The sequence below is a fragment of the Schistocerca gregaria genome, chromosome X, assembly GCF_023897955.1.
Source record: "Schistocerca gregaria isolate iqSchGreg1 chromosome X, iqSchGreg1.2, whole genome shotgun sequence".
In the NCBI taxonomy this organism is placed as follows: Eukaryota; Metazoa; Arthropoda; class Insecta; order Orthoptera; family Acrididae; genus Schistocerca; species Schistocerca gregaria.
Window position 1 is genome coordinate 660960582 of NC_064931.1, and position 14488 is coordinate 660975069.

General features: G+C 44.5%; 1 protein-coding gene and 1 non-coding gene across 2 annotated transcripts in view; one reads left to right on the top strand and one right to left on the bottom strand.

Annotated features, from left to right (window-relative positions):
• Window positions 1-14488, top strand: part of LOC126299093 (homeobox protein engrailed-1-B-like) — a 322170-nt gene that overhangs the window by 229640 nt on the left and 78042 nt on the right. The gene's annotated exons all lie outside the window — the stretch shown is intronic.
• Window positions 12711-12787, bottom strand: Trnas-cga (transfer RNA serine (anticodon CGA)). The gene has a single exon. It is a non-coding gene; the product is annotated as a tRNA-Ser (tRNA).

Sequence of the window (14488 nt, forward strand, 5' to 3'; positions counted from 1 at the left end):
GGAAAAGATTATCACCGAAAGCGAATCACATCATTCAGAGATTTTTGTAAGTGAGTGGGTGATACCTGAAATAAGGTCTGTAGATCTTACGACTTCAGATTTTGCCTCAGTTCGTACTTTCGTATGAATGTATGGTACCAGATACATGAGGCCATAGGTCTGTTTTCAGTGGTGTCCACAGAACAGGTCGGTGCCTGTGGTAGTTCTTTGTAGGACCTCTCTGTGTTGTAACACCTAAAATTTCTTGTCTCGATTGAAGAAAGCATTAATGGTTTCGTATCGATCTGACTTTGCAGAGTGGGTACTTCCGACAGTATTAAATTTCTTTCTCAACTGACGACGGAATTGTCCAAGGTGAGAGCCGGCCGTTGTGACCGAGCAGTTCTAGGCGCTTAAGTCTGGAGCCGCGCGACCGCTACGGTCGCAGGTTCGATTCCTGCCTCGGGCATGGATGAGTGTGAGGTCCTTAGGTTAGTTAGTTTTAAGTAGTTCTAAGTTTTAGGGGACTGATGACCTCATGATGTTAAGTCCCATAGTGCTCGGAGCCATTTGAACCATTTTTTTCCCCCAGTCGAGAACTTACCGAAGTTTTGAGCAAGTTTTATCCAGTAATCCACTGAAGAACAACAACTGTGACTTTCATCATCTTCTGTACCCCCAGTACGCTACATATCTCAAACTTATTGAGTATGCGTGGAACGGCATACCCTGTTACTGAATGCATGCGCCGTAGGGTCTTTTTCCATTTTTCCAGAGCACACGGGTATTTCAGATGGCTTACAACCCTGCCACATTGAATAGCCTTGTAGACCCAAAGGAGGGTCTACAATGGATTAAGTGTTGTTGTTGTTGTCTTCAGTCCTGAGACTGGTTTGATGCAGCTCTCCATGCTACTCTATCCTGTGCAAGCTGCTTCATCTCCCAGTACCTACTGCAACCTACATCCTTCTGAATCTGCTTAGTGTACTCATCTCTCGGTCTCCCTCTACGATTTTTACCCTCCACGCTGCCCTCCAATGCTAAATTTGTGATCCCTTAATGCCTCAAAACATGTCCTACCAACCGATCCCTTCTTCTAGTCAAGTTGTGCCACAAACTTCTCTTCTCCCCAATCCTATTCAATACCTCCTCATTAGTTACGTGATCTATCCACCTTATCTTCAGTATTCTTCTGTAGCACCACATTTCGCAAGCTTCTATTCTCTTCTTGTCCAAACTAGTTATCGTCCATGTTTCACTTCCATACATGGCTACACTCCAAACAAATACTTTCAGAAACGACTTCCTGATACATAAATCTATATTCGATGTTAACAAATTTCTCTTCTTCAGAAACGCTTTCCTTGCCATTGCCAGTCTACATTTTATATCCTCTCTACTTCGACTATCATCAGTTATTTTACTTCCTAAATAGCAAAACTCCTTTACTACTTTAAGTGTCTCATTTCCTAATCTAATTCCCTTAGCATCGCCCGATTTAATTTGACTACATTCCATTATCCTCGTTTTGCTTTTGTTAATGTTCATCTTATATCCTCCTTTCAAGACACTGTTCATTCCGTTCAACTGCTCTTCCAAGTCCTTTGCCGTCTCTGACAGAATTACAATGTCATCGGCGAACCTCAAAGTTTTTACTTCGTCTCCATGAATTTTAATACCTACTCCGAATTTTTCTTTTGTTTCCTTTACTGCTTGCTCAATATACAGATTGAATAACATCGGGGAGAGGCTACAACCCTGTCTCACTCCTTTCCCAACCACTGCTTCCCTTTCATGCCCCTCGACTCTTATTACTGCCATCTGGTTTCTGTACAAATTATAAATAGCCTTTCGCTCCCTGTATTTTACCCCTGCCACCTTTAGAATTTGAAAAAGAGTATTCCAGTCAACATTGTCAAAAGCTTTCTCTAAGTCTACAAATGCTAGAAACGTAGGTTTGCCTTTTCTTAATCTTTCTTCTAAGATAAGTCGTAAGGTCAGTATTGCCTCACGTGTTCCAACATTTCGACGGAATCCAAACTGATCCTCCCCGAGGTCTGCATCTACCAGTTTTTCCATTCGTCTGTAAAGAATTCGCGTTAGTATTTTGCAGCCGTGGCTTATTAAACTGATAGTTCGGTAATTTTCACATCTGTCAGCACCTGCTTTCTTTGGGATTGGAATTATTATATTCTTGAAGTCTGAGGGTATTTCGCCTGTCTCATACATCTTGCTCACCAGCTGGTAGAGTTTTGTCATGACTGTCTCTCCCAAGGCCGTCAGTAGTTCTATTGGAATGTTGTCTACTCCGGGGGCCTTGTTTCGACTCAGGTCTTTCAGTGCTCTGTCAAACTCTTCACGCAGTATCGTATCTCCCATTTCGTCTTCATCTACATCCTCTTCTATTTCCATAATATTGTCCTCAAGTACATCGCCCTTGTATAAGCCTTCTATATACTCCTTCCACCTTTCTGCCTTCCCTTCTTTGCTTAGAACTGGGTTGCCATCTGAGCTCTTGATATTCATACACGTGGTTCTCTTCTCTCCAAAGGTCTCTTTAATTTTCCTGTAGGCAGTATCTATCTTACCCCTAGTGAGATAAGCTTCTACATCCTTACATTTGTCCTCTAGCCATCCCTGTTTCGCCATTTTGCACTTCCTGTCGATCTCATTTTTGAGACTTCTGTATTCCTTTTTGCCTGCTTCATTTACTGCATTTTTATATTTTCTCCTTTCATCAATTAAATTCAATATTTCATCTGTTACCCAAGGATTTCTAGCAGCCCTCGTCTTTGTACCTACTTTATCCTCTGCTGCCTTCACTACTACATCCCTCAGAGCTACCCATTCTTCTTCTACTGTATTTCTTTCCCCTATTCCTGTCAATTGTTCCCTTATGCTCTCTCTGAAACTCTGTACAACCTCTGGTTCTTTCAGTTTATCCAGGTCCCATCTCCTTAATTTCTCACATTTTTGCAGTTTCTTCAGTTTTAATCTACATGGATTAAGTATGAGATCATAATACGAAGACCACATTGCATATGCTGACTGGAAATATCACAGAATTACTGATGTAGATAAGATTAGTGGCAGGATAGGGCTCATTTTTCACGCTATTGAATCATGATAATGACATGAAAGCATTTCACATACGCAGAGAACGATTTCAGATGTCTTAGATTAACATGTACAAGCTTCAAAAGTGCATTCTCCTGCTATATATCAACAGCGACTGTTTTAGAAACATCCATACGTGTTGGTAATGAACATTATGTGTGCAGTGTACAAAATTTTTGACATGCAACAAATTACGAAGGTAATCGCTTGAAACTGGAGTAGATAGAAAATCACCAGACATGCGCTGTTACATTTAGGGCATGGTACTGAATTCGCTTTGAATGTCTGTCTGTGAGAATTAAAATGGGAAGATTTGTCAAGTCAGGTAATGGGGCTACACATTCAGCCTCTCTGTCCCGATATGTGTAGAACAAAACGTACAAAACCCAGGGCTGTCCGTTTATGCAAGGAGAAAAGCAGAGAAGGCTTTGTACAGCCCTGGGAGACGCGCCTTAGGTCGGTCGCAACTTAAGCTGCAACACTTCTCAAATTAATGAGTTAAGGAGAGCAGTCATTTATCACGGCGGGCGAAGACGCCGCAGCCAAGAAGAGCCGGCGCGCCTGCCCCTCGCTGGCGCCTGCGAATTCCTCCGCCGGGACGCGTCCAGCGCCTCTAACGAGCGCCACACGCGACCGTGCCTTATTAACTTCACCCATTACGTAGCTTCAGTTGGTGACACATGAGGGAGCCCCTCTCCTGTATCTGCTTTTCACGACGGTTTACGTGAAACGACAAGTGTTGTCGCCTTGTCACTTCTTTATTTATGCTGGAGTAGCATCTCGGACGGAAGCGTCTATTTTTGAACGATTACTAGAGTCAAGAGGGAGAGGCGCGCGCGTGTGCAGGTGGTCCCGTTAGTGTACGGCTGCGGTGACAGATTTATATGTGAAATCTTTCTACAACTGCAAGAGTCTTTACGTTACCACTTTGTTCAACGGCAGCGGAAGTTTGTAGCCTGGCTTTGCAATTCGTCATGGCTCATATGCGGTGTGGTGATGATGGAACGAGAAATACGGAACTGCGAGGAAGTAGCGTTTTAAATGAACCCTCGGAGCTCCCAGTGTAACTTGCTGTGATCGTGTAATGTTGTACACTGCCTTACAAAAAAAGTGAAGCACTCGGAAGGGGTGGAGAAAACGAAATGAAACTTAACTTATTGTGACAGTATGTCATGTTATCTCGTTGAATACAATATCGAATCAAATTCTCAAGGAACGGGGCTGAATGAATCCACTCATCAGTATGACGTTTCACCGTCTCTGACCTGGACGAATGCACAAAATAGATTCGGAAGAGTGTCATAAAACCTTTGTAGCCTCTCCTAAGGTAAGCTGCCCCCAGTACTGTTGTAAATGGCCGTTGATATTCTCGATACTAACTGTAGCACGGGGCTGACATCCGAGTATGTCCCGCGCCTTTGCTAGCGAGAACAGATCTGAACATCTTGCTGGCAAAAGGAGTACCTCAAAATCACGCCGACAATGCCATGTGTGGACGTGCATTGTCCTGTTGAAAAATTACACCACGACACCGTCGTATGAGAGATAACACATGAGGATGCAGGGTGTGTGTGACGTATCGTTGTGCTATCAGCGTTCATTCAATCACCACCAGCCTGACTTGAAGTCATGCCAGACGGCTCCCAACACTATGTCGCCCGGAGTTCAAATGTGTTTGGAATCTTATGGGACTTATCTGCTAAGGTCATCAGTCGCTAAGCTTACGCACTACTTAACCTAAATTATCCTAAGGACAAACACACATCCATGCCCGAGGGAGGACTCGAACCTCCGCCGGGAGCAGCAGCACAGTCCATGACTGCAGCGCCTGAGACCGCTCGTCTAATCCCGCGCGGCTAAGCCCGGAGTAACATCACTTCGTGCCTCCGAAAAGTTCGAAGAATAGGACCTCTCCTCACGTGGCCGCCATACACGCCGACGATGGTCATCGGGGTTAGTGCAGAACCGCGATTCATCGTTTAACACAGTGCGACTCCATTCATCATAAACCATTCTTCCCGTTCACAGCACCACTACAAAGGCAGCCATTTGTGTTGCGCCAGCTGCAACCTACACATAAATGGTTCAAATGGCTCTGAGCACTATCAGACTTAACATCTGAGGTCATCTGTCCCCTAGAACTTAGAACTACACTCCTGGAAATGGAAAAAAGAACACATTGACACCGGTGTGTCAGACCCACCATACTTGCTCCGGACACTGCGAGAGGGCTGTACAAGCAATGATCACACGCACGGCACAGCGGACACACCAGGAACCGCGGTGTGGGCCGTCGAATGGCGCTAGCTGCGCAGCATTTGTGCACCGCCGCCGTCAGTGTCAGCCAGTTTGCCGTGGCATACGGAGCTCCATCGCAGTCTTTAACACTGGTACCATGCAGCGACAGCGTGGACGTGAACCGTATGTGCAGTTGATGGACTTTGAGCGAGGGCGTATAGTGGGCATGCGGGAGGCCGGGTGGAAGTACCGCCGAATTGCTCAACACTTGAGGCGTGAGGTCTCCACAATACATCAATGTTGTCGCCAGTGGTCGGCGGAAGGTGCACGTGCCCGTCGACCTGGGACCGGACCGCAGCGACGCACGGATGCACGCCAAGACCGTAGGATCCTACGCAGTGCCGTAGGGGACCGCACCGCCACTTCCCAGCAAATTAGGGACACTGTTGGTCCTGGGGTATCGGCGAGGACCATTTGCAACCGTCTCCATGAAGCTGGGCTACGGTCCCGCACACCGTTAGGCCGTCTTCCGCTCACGCCCCAACATCGTGCAGCCAGCCTCCAGTGGTGTCGCGACAGGCGTGAATGGAGCGACGAATGGAGACGTGTCGTCTTCAGCGATGAGAGTCGCTTCTGCCTTGGTGCCAATGATGGTCGTATGCGTGTTTGGCGCCGTGTAGGTTAGTGCCACAATCAGGACTGCATACGACCGAGGCACACAGGGCCAACACCCGGCATCATGGTGTGGGGAGCGATCTCCTGCACTGGCCGTACACCTCTGGTGATCGTCGAAGGGACACTGAATAGTGCACGGTACATCCAAACCGTCATCGAACCCATCGTTCTACCATTCCTAGACCGGCAAGGGAACTTGCTGTTCCAACAGGACAATGCACGTCTGCATGTATCCCGTGCCACCCAACGTGCTCTAGAAGGTGTAAGTCAACTACCCTGGCCAGCAAGATCTCCGGATCTGTCCCCCATTGAGCATGTTTGGGACTGGATGAAGCGTCGTCTCACGCGGTCTGCACGTCCAGCACGAACGCTGGTCCAACTGAGGCGCCAAGTGGAAATGGCATGGCAAGCCGTTCCACAGGACTACATCCAGCATGTCTACGATCGTCTCCATGGGAGAATAGCAGCCTCCATTGCTGCGAAAGGTGGATATACACTGTACTAGTGCCGACATTGTGCATGCTCTGTTGCCTGTGTCTACGTGCCTGTGGTTCTGTCAGTGTGATCATGTGATGTATCTGACCCCAGGAATATGTCAATCAAGTTTCCCCTTCCTGGGACAATGAATTCACGGTGTTCTTATTTCAATTTCCAGGAGTGTACTTAAACCTAACGAACCTAAGGACATCACACACATCAGTGCCCGAGGCAGGATTCGAACCAGCGACCGTAGCAGTCGCTCGGTTCCAGACTGAAGAGCCTAGAACCGCTCGGTCACAACGGCCGGCGCCTATACATAGGATGGTAATTCCGTAGTCTAGCTGCTGCTAGTCTCCGACCAGAGGTGTGGGGTGACACAGAATGTTGCAAGGAGTTCGTTGCTCGTTGTCGTATGGAGAAGCGCAGATGTTAAGGGGTTACGATGGTCTCTGGTCCACAATACGGCGATCCTTCCTTGTCGTGTTCAGACGTCGTCGACTGGAACATTCACGACGAGCATTCTGTCATCATGCAGTCCGACATCGAACCTCTGCCAGATCTGAATGCCCCACAAATCTGGATTTTACACGATTTGACTAGCCACGAAATGGAGACCCGCAATGAGATCCCCTTTAGAATCCTGTCAGGTGCTGAAAACGCTGTCTCACACGTGTACGTGGTATCTCAGTGTCGTTTACAGTAATCACTCAACATCTGGCGCTTTGCGTCCCTTACGTACCTTACCAGGCCTTTTTAAAAACACTAAAGACGAACGACACTACTGGACTCCGGCCGCTGTTCTACCTATCACAGAGAACTGCAACTCTATAATCATTTACATTCCCGTTGATGGCGTGTACGTGCATGGAGTTACATTGGCATTCAACAAGATATTCTGGGTGCTTCACTTTTTTTGGCAGGTGGTGTGTTATGATCATTTGGGGATTTGGGTGGCGGGGGGCGGGGGGGGGGGGGGGGGGAGGCGGGGACGAGGCAATACAGTAAATACAGTACCTGAAAAGAAAAAAATTCTTTAACATGACCAAGGTCGCTGATGGTGGATGCAACAGACTTCGTAATGTGAGGAATTCTATTGAAATTGTGATTCGTGATGCTGACGACTTTTTGTCTCGTTGAGAATATAAGATGACGTGTTATCGGTCTGGGAGGTTAAAAACTGCACTTGTTTTTAGTCATAGTCCCCATTTGGGTCAGCGCACAACGCTCATCGGTGTTACCGTAAATAGATGATATCTCTGAAATGCCAGGAAAATACACAGCCCCAACCTCCGCATTGTTTTAAAATACAACTAGCCATATGGGGAGATCTGGAAGTCGTAGAATTCTAAATGTGGTAAATAGTATGGACGGTCCAACATTTCGTACTTCGTATCGTTCACATTCCACCAACGACAAAGCCTCTTGCAGATGCAGCGTCCTGAACAGAAATCATTTATTTCTTTCGCACCCCAGTCTTCTTCTTGAGTATTTTATGATGTAATAGACAGTTCTTATCAGTTGTTGTTGTACCCATTACTGGGTGTTAAAGAAGAATAATCGCTTTTAAATTGCAGACGGACTGTGCAAGAATTCGCTTTATCCGGCGCAGGGACTCCATATTCCAGCCAGTGCTTTGTTTGTGCGTTTCGTTTCTGGTTGACCCACGTCTCTTCCTTGGAAACATATCGGAACAGAAAATCTGTTGGAGACTTTTAAAAGGGTGCAAACACCGTTGATAATTCGCTTTTACATTGTCTTTCGCCGGATGAAAACATAATTATGGTGGTACTGTATTTCAGTTAATCCATTTGAGTAAAACGCACTAAATATGATTTGCTGATGGATCCTTACCAACAAATCTATTCCACGGATCAAACTGAACAATTTCTACTAACCTATACTTGATAAAAATCATTAGTATAAATGCCATCCGTTTTGTAGGAGGAGATTTGTCATCGTACCCTATTAGGGCATGTCAGGCTGATGTTTGAGATAATTACATAAATAATCCAACAACCCAGAATGAATTTTCACTCTACAGCAAAGTGTGCGCTGATATGAAAAGCCGGCCGAGCGGTTCTAGGCGCTTCAGACCGGAACCGCGCTGCTGCTAAGGTCGCTGGTTCGAATCCTGCGTCGGGCATGGATGTGTGTGGTGTCCTTAGGTTAGTTAGGTTTAAGTAGTTCTAAGTTCTATGGGACTGATAACCTGAAATATTAAGTGCCATAGTGCTTAGAGCCACTTGAACCATTTGATATGAAATTACCTAGCAGATTAAAACTGTATGCCGGAACGAAACTCGAACTTGGTATCTTTTCTTCCGCGGCAAAGTGTTGTGTCATGTCTTCGCAATGTTCATTCTTCCAAGGCTGCTAGTCTCGTATGTTCCGCGGGACAACTTCTGTGAAGTGTGGAACGTGTGGCATGAGGAACTGGCGGAAGTAAATCTGTGAGGACGGGTCGTGAATCGTGCTTGGGTAGCTCAGTTGGTAGAATTGCCTACGAAAGGCGAAGGTTCCGATTTCCTGTCTCGGATCGGCACACGGTTTTAATCTGCCAGGAAGTTTCAGTCGAACAGTGTCCGTCAGTCATTACCTGATTAAGCTAGTGTGCACTGTTACAGATGACTTCACCATCGACAGTACGTGAATCATTTAGAAAAATAGTAGGTTTTCAAATTAAGAGCCCCGTGTTTCCTCCTGGCATCGGAAAGCGTGTTCAATATGAAGGATGATTTCAACAATATGGTGCTTTGCCAAGCAGTGTCCTATATGATATGGCAAGCCCTTGCCCTCTTCCGGATTGCTTACTGTCTCTCCCAGTTTGGTGTCTAACATAAAATGCAGAACGTATACTGGAACTGTATTATTGTTATTCTTACTGTAATCATTATTTGTGAATTAACCGATTAGCACTAGGCAAAGTACTTGGTGGTAGGCATTTGCCCTCCTTTGTACCCATATTTCTTTCATTCTCTTCTTGTGAGCTTCCTTTCTCTCTTCAGACCATGTTGTTCCAATCTTCTTCTTTGGCTTCTCTTCTTGGTCGGCTTGCCATTTGTGAACTCTGGGCCAGAAAATGTAGCGGGTTTGGATACCTTGTGTAATTTCTGCCAATTTCAGATCAGTTTTGATTTCCCCAGTACAATTAATTGCGTCCGTTTTGAATCTATGCATATTGTTGAAGAATTCTGCTATTTGTTCTGTAAATCTGTCTGAGTTCATCCTTTTAATGTATCCGTAGAATCCTAACCTGCGTTTTCTAGTGTTGCTCTTCTTCGTCTACAAGTGTAGAGCCTAGTATTTTTCTTACGATTTTGAGTTCATTTTTCTCACTGTTTTCAAAGTCTATTTTCCTGTACAGAATTAGTGTTTCTGATTCATAGTGGCATTCTGGTTTAAATACTGTACTGTAACTTCTTAATTTTGTGTGTTTTGAAATACATTTCTTGCTGTACATATTTTGGGAGAGTCGATACGAAGTTTCCATCTTTTGGCGTCTAATTTAGTTTGCTTTCGTTTCGATTCCATTTCGAATAGTTTCACAGACATATTTAAATTGTCAAACTCATTTAATTTTATCATTTTTTGTCCTGGTGCTTATTTGTTGTAGGCCTTTTCAAAAGATATCTGAAGACCGATTTTTCATTTCAAGAGACCAATCTGACGTTGAATTAAGATTGCTAAATAGTCTGCAAATTCTAAGCAATCAATGCACAACTAACCTCTTGCTACAGTGACTGGTTGATCAATTTTGAGGGTTGATTTCCGTTTGCGCGAGTCTTGTATCACGTTCTCTAGGACTCATTTGTAAAATAATGGGGACAGCCTATCTCTTTGTATTACTTCCGTTTTGATTTCGAAAGATCTGTGATTTCCCCTGTAAATTTAGTCTTGGACACTGTGTCTGTCAATGTCTGTTTTATAATTTCAAGTGTATTCAGATCAAGACATCGTTTATGTATATATTTCGTTTCGACCTCCAAGGAGCGCGTGGAACCAGTACTTAGCATTAGCTTTCTTGTTCTTCTTATCTCCCCAAAAGTTTTCAACTTTTCATTTTGGGCCTGTCTTCTTTCCTGCGTCTTTGCATTTTTAGGCTTCAAATTCCTTCCTGTTGGATTCTTGGGTATGAAGTTACGTGTATTGATTTTCTGCTACAGTGGGTGTCCCTTTGGATGTCTACCATCCAACGTATTTTGGGTTATCGGATTCCGTTGATGATGTGACAGATTTTCTTGGTCAAACGAGAGTCATCCATTTGTGCTGTATGACCGCAGTTTTTCATACGCCTTTTCCATGTTACTGAGGTGAACCATTCAGTTACCGAATACAGTTCTGAGCTTTTGTGCATCTAGATACCATCTCAAATTTTGGTCAAAGTAATTTTCACAGTGTTGGTTGTTCTATTTTCTCGATGTCTTTGACGTTCGTAGTTAATGACGACGTCTCCTTTATGTAGATTGCTTCTGTAAGAACGTCTGTGTGTTAGTGAGGAAGTTTGGCCTGGATGGACAGCGCGTTCTTGTTGTACATATTGCACGTAATTTTGTAGGATTTACGCAGTTTCTCTGCAGGTGTTTCGTTGGCTACTTAGCTATTCTTTAGTTGCTAGTGTTTCCAGTAATTTCACCTAGGTACTTGAAGTGTTTAACTTGTGTGATGTTTCCGTACTTGGCTGCAAGTAATGCCAGGTTTGCGCTCTTTGAGTCTATGTATAGCATATTTTTGTAAGAGGTTGGGAGTTCGGTCTTGATGGCGGTATCATGAAGTTTACCGATGGGGTGGCTGACTTCCTCGGTAGTTCGAGTAATTATTACCGCGTCATCAGCAAAAAGCAAGGCACCTCGTCTCGTTTTGTTTGATATTTGGAAGAATGATTTTTATTATTATTATTATTATTGTTGTTGTTGTTATCATCATCTGTATAATCGTTTCATAAATTCAAACACCTTTATACACTTGCTGCGGAAAACCCACTCAATATCGCTACTAGTTTCATTAATAATGGCCCTGACGATGTGGTTAATTCTACAATGCCTGTCTCACGATATGTGTGATCCCGGACAGTGGTGGGTCCTGTATTTCACTTTTTTTACTGTATCCTCCATGTTGAGACACGGTTGTCTTGAGGTTGTGAAACTGAGATCCCAAGACAGTAGTTATGATAAGGATGATGTCAGTTTTCAGGCCGGCCACGGTGACCGAGCTGTTCTAGGCGCTTTAGTCCGGAACCGCGCTGCTGCTGCGGTCGCAGGTTCGAATCTTGCCTCGGGCATTACTTGTGTGAAGTCCTTAGGTTTATTAGATTTAAGTAGTTCTAAGTCTAGTTGACTGATGACCTCAGACGTTAAGTCCCATAGTGCTTAGAACCATTTGACCATTCAGTTTTCAGTTGCTCCGATGACCTGGTCCGTGTACTTCAGTTTATTCTGAAACGCTTTATTATCTGTGACCGCTTTACGTGGGACTTACAAATCAGTATTTTTATGCTTGCTGCAGAATATCATTCGACTTGCTAGCCGGCAGTGTTATTCGAAAAGGTTATCACTTCTTTGATTTGCGGGTTCTGAAAACAGTTTAATTTATCTTCTTAATATACGTTCTTTGCAAATAATGGGCAACCTGATGTTTTATGTTCGGTAGTGTTGTAGTGTATCTCGAAAGATCATGATGAATCATTCTCATAATAACTATTTTGCTGCTTTCCGTCCGTAAAGACTGACATTGCGTTTCTGTTATGAGAGCTCCAGAATCAGCTCCCATTCTTTCTCTTGTGTGCTATACATAACCGCTCTCTGTAGATATTGTCATTTTCTGGGCGTCTCCAGATTCTTCTGCTCAGGACTGTTTGGGTTTGCTTACAACCCTCGTCCTCAATAGCTTCTATTGTATATTCTGCGAGAAATTTCCTTCGATCCTTCTGAATTACTTTTCCATGTCAGACTGCGTTATTTGTCACAGGAGGATGCCATTCACACACTGAGTCACACACTTGCAGGGTTTATCTGTGGTGTTGTAATATGATGCTTATATGTGTTTCACCCCTCACCCTTCTCCTAAGGGACACGTATTGGACAGTAACTAAATTCAGACATATTACCGGCCACCTAGTTTTAGATTACCTGTATTAATCCCTTTAGAAGAATAATTTTATAGAATGAGATTTTCACTCTGCAGCGGAGTGTGCGCTGATATGAAACTTCCTGGCAGATTAAAACTGCGTGTCCGACCGAGACTCGAACTCGGGACCTTTGCCTTTCGCGGGCAAGTGCTCTACCAACTGAGCTACCGAAGCACGACTCACGTCCGGTACCCACAGCTGTAGTTCTGCCAGTATCCGTCTCCTACCTTCCAAACTTTACAGAAGCTCTGTTTCCAGAAACATCCCCCAGGCTGTGGCTAAGCCATGTCTCCGCAGTATCCTTTCTTTCAGGAGTGCTAGTTCTGCAAGGTTCGCAGAAGAGCTTCTGTAAAGTTTGGAAGGTAGGAGACGGATACTGGCAGAACTAAAGCTGTGGGTACCGGACGTGAGTCGTGCTTCGGTAGCTCAGTTGGTAGAGCACTTGCCCGCGAAAGGCAAAGGTCCCGAGTTCGAGTCTCGGTCGGGCACACAGTTTTAATCTGCCAGGAAGTTTCAATAACTTTATAGTTCATCTCTGGTTTTACCAAATGTGATAGCGCACTTTAATGACACCGATGTCAACGAAGCATCAATTACAGTTATCTTCTGCTCCAGCATTATTATTATACTACTGTAATATTTTATTCGCAGAAATTACGTTCGTCATAGGAAATGGGGATAGAGCAAGTTACTTAGATTCGACAAATACGTCCAATATCCTGTTTCAAAACAGGATTTCAGGCATCTTACTTACTAACGCACTGTTGGTAGGTAACCTGCGAAGCAGACATCAAGGCGAGAATTCCTGTGTGGAACGTTTCCGCAATGTAACGTGAATCACGCCCTACCGCCAAAGCGCTCGAGTCGGCAGCTTTCTTTTGCGACAGCAGTTAGTGTCTAGTAAAGTGTCTGTGGCGTTACGTCACACAATAGTCACCGTTGTGAGGAATGTGACGCGTTTCATTCCACTAGAGAAAGAACGCATGTCCGGTTCACTGCCAAATGGCTGTTTGGTGTCTTAGGTCTATGAGGTTTCATTGTTTCACGGCATGCTGATTACCTGCAGTAGGATTTAGAAAGTACTGGGAACTGATCTCTTCATGATACTTTTGTCACGTAACTGAACGTCGGTTAGACAGGATCTTTATCTAGGCAACTAACATACGACTTTCTTTAGTTTGAGTAACAGTGGAGCAGGAACACATTGTAGCGGTATTAATAAATTGACTAGATTTCCCGACAAATGCCAAAGCTTTACGGTGAGGAATGAAACATTGTGAGCTGTCCTTATTGTGCATTGTGTCGTCCTGCAAGTACAAAATGGCTCTGAGCACTATAGGACTTACCTAACTAACCTAAGGACATCACACAACACCCAGTCATCACGAGGCAGAGAAAATCCCTGACCCCGCCGGGAATCGAACTTGCAAGTATAGTCATCGTAGTACTTCAGTAGAGTATAGGTTGACTCTTACACCGAAGATTACAGCAACCCGCGACTTTTCGCAGTGCTATTTATTTGAACAGCGCCGTTACTGATTTCGATCCGATAGGTTCATCTTCAGACGGCTAGTTCACGTTTTACATTAAATTTCGTGTTTTGTTTCCCCACCTGAAGAAACTTCCTTGGGGTGGCGATGCCCTACAACCACAACAAGATTTGAGACAACGTCTTTTTAACTGTAATTATATCTAACGACGATTTTAAGTGATGTGACATAATTACAATTAAAAAGACGTTGTCTCACATCTTGTTTTGGTTGTAGGGCATCGTCAACCCAAGGAAGTATCGTCAGGTGGGGAAACAAAATACGAAATGTAATGTAAAACGTGAACTATCAGTCTGAAGGTGAACCTATCGGTTCGAAACCGGTA